The sequence below is a fragment of the Corvus moneduloides genome, chromosome 9 (genome assembly GCF_009650955.1).
Source record: "Corvus moneduloides isolate bCorMon1 chromosome 9, bCorMon1.pri, whole genome shotgun sequence".
NCBI classification, from domain to species: domain Eukaryota; kingdom Metazoa; phylum Chordata; class Aves; order Passeriformes; family Corvidae; genus Corvus; species Corvus moneduloides.
This window is the reverse complement of record NC_045484.1, coordinates 16,167,304-16,176,300: the sequence shown is the minus strand read 5'-3', so window position 1 is coordinate 16,176,300 and position 8,997 is coordinate 16,167,304.

The following is an 8,997-nucleotide window of genomic DNA, read 5'->3' as shown; positions in this document are numbered from 1 at the left end:
ATTGTTTTTAATTTTAGATATATTTTTGCCTTATCTAAATTTGTCCTAGTTTTACTTTAATAGTGAAAAAATTCTGCAATGTTATTTGTTATTGTCATAAAAACAAGCCAAATTTCCCATGATGATCTGTATAGCTAGCATGTATCTTAAATCCTATAAAACTGGAATTTGGACAAAATGGTATTTCTAGGTTATATTTTGACATTATACAAGGAACTATTTACCATATGTTTGAAAAGGATTAAAAAAGCACTATCCTCATATTAAACTGGGGAAAGGGGCTTGCTACTAACCAAATTTCTATTCATATTTACAGCATTTCAAGTAACTGCTATTTTAAACATAAAAACCCTCAAGAAATATTTAAAGAAATATTGGAAAAGAGAAGAAAAAAGGCCCTGATACCAAACACAAAAGACAATGCTGCATTTCATTACTGTAATTGTTGCATTAAACCAAGCATCTAGGTTAGTAATCTACCAGTTCTCAGGAAAAAGAAATGAAATATTTCATTCATATTTATCCAATTTCTCTGATTTAAAATTAATTTCTTTCAAAGAAGGTATCAGTTAACACCACAGAAGAGTTTTTTGCCCCTTTGCAATGCTCTATAATTCTGATCCACTAGCTGAAAATAGGACTTCAAGGCAGTGGAGGAGAGCATAAGATGAGTTCAGGAGCTTTCTGTGATTCTGCATCCATTGAATCATTTATATTTCTGAAACTCAGGAAAACTGGGTATTGTGTAAGATAGCTTGAGGGAACAGCTTCAGAAAATACAGTCCACAGGCAATTTTCTAAAAGAACCCTCCTTACCATAGTTCTGTCCTCCTTTTTAATATTTTAAGCTTGATGCCTTACGTGATATATGTATTACTCTCCTTTCAGTATAAAGCTTCTCTTTGACAGACTGCTTTGGTCTGAGGGCACCAGTGCTACCGTCTGCTGGGGGCTCCCAAGTGCTTCCTGTGCCCGCTGGGATGCTGGCACAGCTCCGCCAGGGATGCTGCCAGCTGGGCACAGCACAGTTTTCTCTGTGTGTATTGCCTCCTTCTTCTGCATGCAGTATGGAGCATTTCTTTCAGGAACCGTGGCTCTCTGTTCCTGTGCTGGCAGCTCTTCAGACCGAACATGCGGCAGGCACAGGAAAACCCCAGACAGTCCCACTGCTGCTCTGCCTTAGTCAGTGAGTTGAGGGTTAATTCTACCTCTCTTATACTGATGTAAACAAGGAGTAAATACAGTCTTCTCTATAATGCTAATCTAAGATAAAGTATACATAAAAAAGAGTAGCTAAAGCCTGGAGTTTTGGGGCAGGGATGTGGCAGCTTTTAGAGATTTGCAATTTTTTGATTTTTATTTGTAAAATCACCCATAGGGGTTTGTTTCCTTTTTTGCCAAACAACAAGAATAAAAGAACTAGAGTTTAAAAAGCTAGAGTTCAAAAACATAATGTTTTTGAACAAATGCCTGTAGCTTCTTCTGGGTTTAGAGTAGTAAATCCTTGTGTGCATGCATATTTGCAGATAAGTGGGCGCAGTTTTATTTGTATGGAAAACTAAGTGTTAGATTAAAATAACTGTTCTCACATCACTGACAACTTCAAAAATAATATAAATGCCACAAGTATAAAAGATATGACAAGAAAGGTGTTTCAAACAAAGTCAGTTTTCCAGCTTATTAATTCTGGAAGCTGATTCTCCTCTATATCACTTATTTTTAAACCACTGATGCCAAAATATGGAAAGCATGAATACTAGCAGTGTAGCAAAAAAAAAGAAAAAACAACCCCTAAATTTTAAAAAATGAGGATCAGTGGGTAAAATGCAAAAATAATCCAGTTTTAAAATGCAAATATAATATTATACTGTTCAAGAAATAGTGTACAATATCACGCTTTCCTAAAATGATTCTTTAACTTGAAGAATTTAGTCTTGATAAAACAGAAGGCCAATAAGAAACAGGTGAATTTTTACTCACAGAAGATATACAGGAGAAGAAATACAGCATTATCTAAGACCATAATAGTCATAGCAGCAGAACAATGAAGTTACAATTGCCTAGAAACAGCATAGGAGAGTGGGAAATCTAGCCTTGTGCACTGATTTAAATAAAAGCCTGCATGTATGTTGTTAGATCATATTGGAAGTGACATTGTGTTAAGAGGATTCAGCCATTGAAGTTGTACTGATGTAAGCTCGGGCAGGATTTGGCCCTGCCTATCACATTCATTATACATAAGCTGCTCACTCTCTTATTTTGCTCCAGTCTGACCTAATGGCTGTCCCTGCTGGCTGGGATGCTGACTTCATCCTAGACCCTGGCTTTCTTCCACGTCCTGATTCTCTTGTGGCTGCATATTACTGCTCTCATTGCTCTAGCAATCTGGTTTTTAACCATAATTTCATCCTCACTGAAGTCTCCCAGTAAGAAATCTGATCATTTCAAGCTATCATTGAAGCTGTTTGCTTTCCTAATTTGAAATACTTGTATTTTGACCTTAATGCTTCTCAGTATAAGAACCCTGCAGGAACATTAAAATTAATCCTCTGAAGGCCAATTTTAATGTAAAATTATAACAATTTTCATTTTTAGCTATCCCTACCAGCTCTTCATTGATTGCAGGATCTGTTAAAAAAATGTCTCTCCTTGTTTTCCTCCATGGATTTTTTCCAGACTACCTTTTCATCTAAGGGCTGGACTTTTCATTCCACCTCTCCCTAGGAAGTAACTTTCATCAGAGCTGTGTGGATACCAAATGCTATCAAGTAAAGCTGTTACACACAGCTTTGTTTGCATTGGATATATGTGAATACAGATAGAGTCAGCAGAGAATAACATCCCATTGGTCAGTGCTGTGCAAGCGTGCACTGGGATAAACAGACCATCTACAACACAGAATACCCCTAACTGTGTCCAAAGGGTGTATTTTGGATAAAAAACAAGAGGAAATTGAGTTTTGTGAGTTGAGAAGGAATGGTTAGGACACAAAGCCTGTGGCTATAAGAATATTGAATATAATAGCGATCAGAAAGGCTGAGAGGCTATGCCTTTCTTCTGGCATGAAAGGCAGTGTTCATAGTGGAGGGAGGCATTACAGTTGCCTTATTTCCTTTCCCTTACTCAAATCTCGGAAGGAAGACACCTGCTAAATTGTATGTTTTCACAACAGCTTCACAGTCCTTGCAACTAGAACAAACATGAAGACTTCAGCTTTCCCCAGCCACTCCAAAGGAGCGCTGTAGTGTTCCTGTGAGTTCCCACTCCCCAAGCCCCCATTTAATGCCACTGTCTCCATTCTGTTCTGTCCTTCGTTAGAGTGTTACCAGCATTGTTTACAAAACTGCCTCTGCTATCTGAAAAAAATCCTTTTCTCAATCCTTCCATCCAATCCTATTGCTTTCTCATTTGTTTTCAAAATTCATATGATAATACCTGTTTCTGAGTGACTCCTTTTACTTTGATACAAATTTCAGTTAACAGAGGGTCAAAAGAGAGAAGATGAGAGATTTCTGTGACAGAGAGCAATATCTGAGAATGTCATGGACTTGCATAAAGATCAGTTTGCTACCATATTTGTACCAAAGCCATGTTTGTTGAATACAGGCACTAGTCACTAAGTAGCTGACAACTCCTATGGACAAAGTATGAACAGCAACTGTTGCATTCCTCATGCCCTTTTCAGGGAATGCTAGTAGAAAATCTGTTTTCAGTTAGGCAAAATATCTGGAGTACACCCTGTGTTACTTAAATTAAATTAATTAAATTAATTTTCCGTTTTCTTCTTAACATTAGATATTTTTGAAATGCCTATTGGACAACAATATTTCCTTCACAGGTGTTTTGGGCTCGCTGCTTTCTTGAATAGTGACACAACCTTTGATTGATTTAACTCATAACTTTCATATTTTGTAGCTGTAATAGGAAGCACTTTCATAGTGAGCATGCATACTTCTGTGGCTGTACCATATGGTACCACTGCATACCACAGAGTGAAGAACAGAACTAAAATCAGAATGTAGTCACCAAAAGCCTCCCTGGAAAGTTCATGTGCAGCAAAACCCACTACTTGGAGCATGCTCACACCAAATTACAGCACTAAAATACTTCCTCACTGAGGATATGAAAGGGATCCACAAACTCAAGAAATGGTGTTGTATAGGAGGAACTTTGAGACAACTAATGTCCTATATGACTCCCCACAAAAAACATACTACAGCAGAAAGCAGGCAACCAGATATAGGCAAGGCAGTGTCACATAATAAAATTTTCTAGGTGAGTTTCTATGCTTAAAGGAACATTTGAAGATTATGGCACTTGAGGGCTCCAAAATGTTCATTTTTATGTGAGTGTCCTGTCTATTCCAGATGCAGCCATATGTGCTATTTGGTCCATTTCCTCCCCTGTCTGGAGAGGGCTTGTCTGAGACACCTGAACATGTAACTTGAGAACAAGGAGAGCGTGGCTCCCACTTATTTGCCAGAGATCACAGTAGACTAGAAACCTGGCATGCTTTTCCATGACAGAAGGAGGAGAAGCAGAACTGCCTTTCTACATCATCACATCCCTGCCCTCCCTGTGCCAGAGCCTGAGAAAAGCCTTCTGCTGTATCCTGACACAGAGCTGGGCCTGTCACATGGGGCTGAAGCCACAGTAAACTTAAACATGCTCCTCTGCCAGCCCACAGAAGTTACCACCTTCTTCTGTCATTAAAAGAGCCACCTCACTGTAGTTTTTCATACAATAAAAATGAAACTAGTTTTCATTTCATCACCTGTAGCTAGGAGTAACAAAAAAAAAAGAAAAACAAAAACCCCCAGATAATTGTCTTTAAAAATAAATCAATCAGTCAAGCCACAGCAAACTACTCACAAGAGAATTCATCCTTGGAATTTAATACAGAACAAGCTCTGCAGTGCACCAGTACACACTTAAATAAAGCCTTTCCAAGGCATGATATCCTCTCAGTGAAAGGAAAAAAATTCCAAAGCAAAAAAACAAAAAAAAGTTCTATATTCAAATTCAGTATTGTTATTCCTACAGTAGCTGGTAAGCACTGCAGTAGCATTGAAGGCAGCTGACTTGGAGGTATGACTACTTTCAGTATTAGAGATTTCAAGAAACTAATCGCTTTTCTCAGATTTTAGTGTTGTTGCCCCAAGGAAAAATTGAAGTGGCAACAGAAGGAAGTTACAAATACATCACAGCCCAGAGCAAGGAATTCTGATTTACTGTTGGGCTAGGATAGCCTAAAAATTAGGTTGCTTAGTTGCCCAGACTAGGATATATGGTGTCCAATTTAAATTTCTATATTTGCTTCCTTTGCCCAAAGAAGCTGGGAGTCTGAACCAGGAGCACTTACAGTTATGTGCAAAGAGAGCTACCAGGCTCGAAATGCATGGGTCAGAACTTACCTGGTCTGGAAGGCTTCCATGGAGAGTCTCTGCTCTACATCTTTGCAGTAGAGGAGAGAAGTAAAGGATAATCAATATGAGTGTAGCATTTCTTCCTCAGTAAAATCTACATATAATAATCTAGGCATAATATAATCTTGAGGTGCTGGGAGGGACCTCCAGTGTGGGCAGGACCTCGCCAGCTGGGACCTGAGCTCGGCAGGGTAGAGGCAGCCCCCACACTCCTCTCTCACCTTCCTGGGTACAGAGACAGCCCAGGACATCAGCCCACAACCAAGCAGGGCTGGAGGGAGCAAGAGACCAGCACTGTTACAACACCACCAAAACCCAAGTCAGTGACCCCAGGCTGGGCTGAAATAGAGAGGTGGGCAGGGTGGGGGGAGGCCCCAGATGGGGATGTTCAGGGCCATCATTATTGTATTGACTTTTTAAAAATTAAACTCCAGAAATGAAAATTGCAGTGTCACAGTATTCCTTCATCTTCAAAAATTAATGTAATGAATACTTTAGGTTTAGTGTTTTCAGGCCTTAGTCAATGTGATAAAAATAAAATAAAATATGTGGTTATCCAAGCTAGCATGAAAAGTGGGTGCTTTTTTAAGGAATTTTCTCATTTAAAACACCTGGTCATGTTAAATGGCAGGAATTAATTAAATTATTAAATTTTGCTCTGACCATAATTAGGTCCACAACGACTATGCAGAGTTTAAAATTTTCAGACCATCCTTTGCCTTCCTGTGTTATCCAAACCAGGCTCCTCCAAGTAGCTACCTGACCATTCACACACACACACAAACGTGCTTATCTACCTGGTACATGCTGCTAACAGCAGCACGCAACCCAGTTCCAGTGCCTTCAAGGTTACACATGTGTTTAAAGTTATATTTCACATGCAAAAAACTGGTTCATGAACAGTCATGTGTACAGTTACAAGCTCATTTCTTAGTCTTGATAAGTTTGAGATGTTGAGAGATTTCCACAAGATGTGCTCCATGGTCTTGCTTCCAGAGAAGCATTAATTCAGTAAATTCAGTCCATACCCAATCAGCAATGTCAAAATTCAAGCCAGCAACTTTTCCTGCAAAGCATCTTCAGGTCTCTGCACCAGCCCTGCAGCCTGGATGTTCTCCTCTGCTCTTCATTTACAGCAGTTTTGCTGTGGTGGATTTCAGAGGCTCTGTGGGTAAGATTAAAACTCCGCTTGGGTTAAAGCATACAGTAGTAAATCCCTGTGGGCTGCTCTGTAATGTCCAGCAGGTATTTCACATCTGGACTCTCACTAGGATTGTTACCTGAAGGGAACAGTAATTGCTGGTTACCTAAATGATGGTTTACAGGCCAGGTGGTTTCAGGCTGGATTGTGCTGCTACAGAGTTAACTGTCAGTCTGCAGACCAGCACCTCTGCCCACAGGAGGCATTTTCCCTACCTGCTTCTCCTTGGCATTCCTTATAATCTTCCTTAGGCATCTTCTTTTATTCAAAATTATTTCTGTGTGTGTGATTAAAAAAGGTATTAAATTTCTCTGCCTTTCATAGGCATTTCTTGGAACTTAGTGATGGGGATAGGTTTGTCCATTTTCCAGAAAGTGCCTCTGCCAAGGAGAAATGCATAAAGAAAAGAGTATTTCATCTGGATAACCCAATGTTTCCATTACAATCACATAACGTCTAATTATGTACTCCATAAATCTTCATATTTTGTTATGAAGCTCATAATAACAAAGTCTGATAAATAGATTCTCTCCCCTGGCCACTACCAATTGAGTAGAAAAAATACTTATTTATGACGCTTTATTAATAAAATCTGAATAATTCAAAAAGCTTCTTCAGTGAAGAAACAGCATATTCCTATTTGCATATAAATGAAATGATGCTTTAGTGTCAGAGTGAAGAATTAAATAATATGAATTTTTACAGTGCAATCCTGACAGCCTCATAAATATTATGGTCATAAGTTGCAGTTTCCTAAAAATCTCATTTTATCTTTTATTACAAAAATATGACCAAAGGACCAAGTCCTACTCATTTTACATGTGTGAGTATTCCCAATGACAACACAATTATTCAGTAAGTGAGGTTACCAGATTCAGCCTTATGTCAGCTACTGGAGCCAAACCACAGTGTTATCTACGTATCTATTAGGAGACTAGAATCTCTTATTTAATTTAACCATGAAGTAAATCTTGTGTGTTGGTAAAATATACGGAACAACAAAGAAAACTGTAGCTCTACATTCCAAGAGACAATATACAACATGAGGAAAGGAAAAGCACACAGCTAATACACGTAAGCTGCCAGCTTTGCCCTTAGTAAGACTGGTACCAGTTTGGTCAAACCAAATATTGCTGTGAGGTGTAAGCAATCACAAAAGCTGCTGCAATTAAAAGAACACTTAAATGACTTCAAATGGACTGTTGCTGCTGAGGAAAGCTTTGGTTTTATCTACTTTCTTTGAAAGATGGAAAAAGTCTCTGAAGCACAACCCCAGACCAGCTATAGAGAGAGCTGAACTGGATGAAGCACATTCTCCTAGAGGTCAAATAAAAGTGAGTGCCATGACACTACTTAAGAAACTTCTCTGAGAAATGTTGTGCAGTCTCAGCATCTGAGACAAGAAGGGGTGCCTCCATAGTCTGCCAGTGATATTTTTCCAGCCACAGTGCTGTGCAAGTGGGACAGAAAAGTCAAATACAGATGAGGCATACATGGAAAGGAAAGCTCAACTTGGGGTGGTAGGAGGAAATGAATTATTTATCGATGTCTTGGAGAGTTTAAAAAGTATAGAAATTTATTTATAAAGTCTAAAGGAGACTATGGGAGTATATAGTCTGATCTGTAAATTACAGGCAAGTGTACTTAACCCTGAACCAAGCCTGCTGTACTCAAAACACAGCCTGTATTTGGCTAGCCTGTGTTTTCCAGGGAAGCATCGGGTCTCAGTCTGAAGACACCCAAAGCCAAGTAATCAATGACAGCCCTTAACTGTTCCAAGGCATACTTATTGTGAGTACTGAGCTAGGTACTGAAAACCATTTAATTTTGCTTGATTCCATCTACTAGATGTTATTCCTTCGTATATCACTCTGGTGACCCTTATATTCAATATTTTTTCTGTGCATATATGTATACAGTTAACTCACCTTTCAATCTTTTTATTCAGTGGGTAAGTTAAGGTTTTTAGTTCTTCTATTCATTTCTCAAAGCATTTTCTCTGATTCCTGATCACTCTGTAGCTCTTCTCTATACTCACCTCATTTTTTCAGTATTCACCTTGCAATGTGAGCATCAGAACCGTGCACACCGTGGCTCAACCACCCTTAGCACTTTGCACATACGGGGAAAAATTGTTACCACCAACAGCTGTGCTCTGTCTATAAGTCAAGGTTTGCACAAACCCTTTCTGCTACAGCAAACTCATCAGCTTACTCAGCTTAGCTTTTTTAAACTTTTCCATTGTGTAGGAGAGCCTACATTCCTTATTAGATATATATTGATAGATTTTATTAAAATACACTTTGTTTGAATGAAACCCAGTTTATAAAAAGGTTGAGAACGCCTCTGTATCTTTGCCTGAAGTAATTT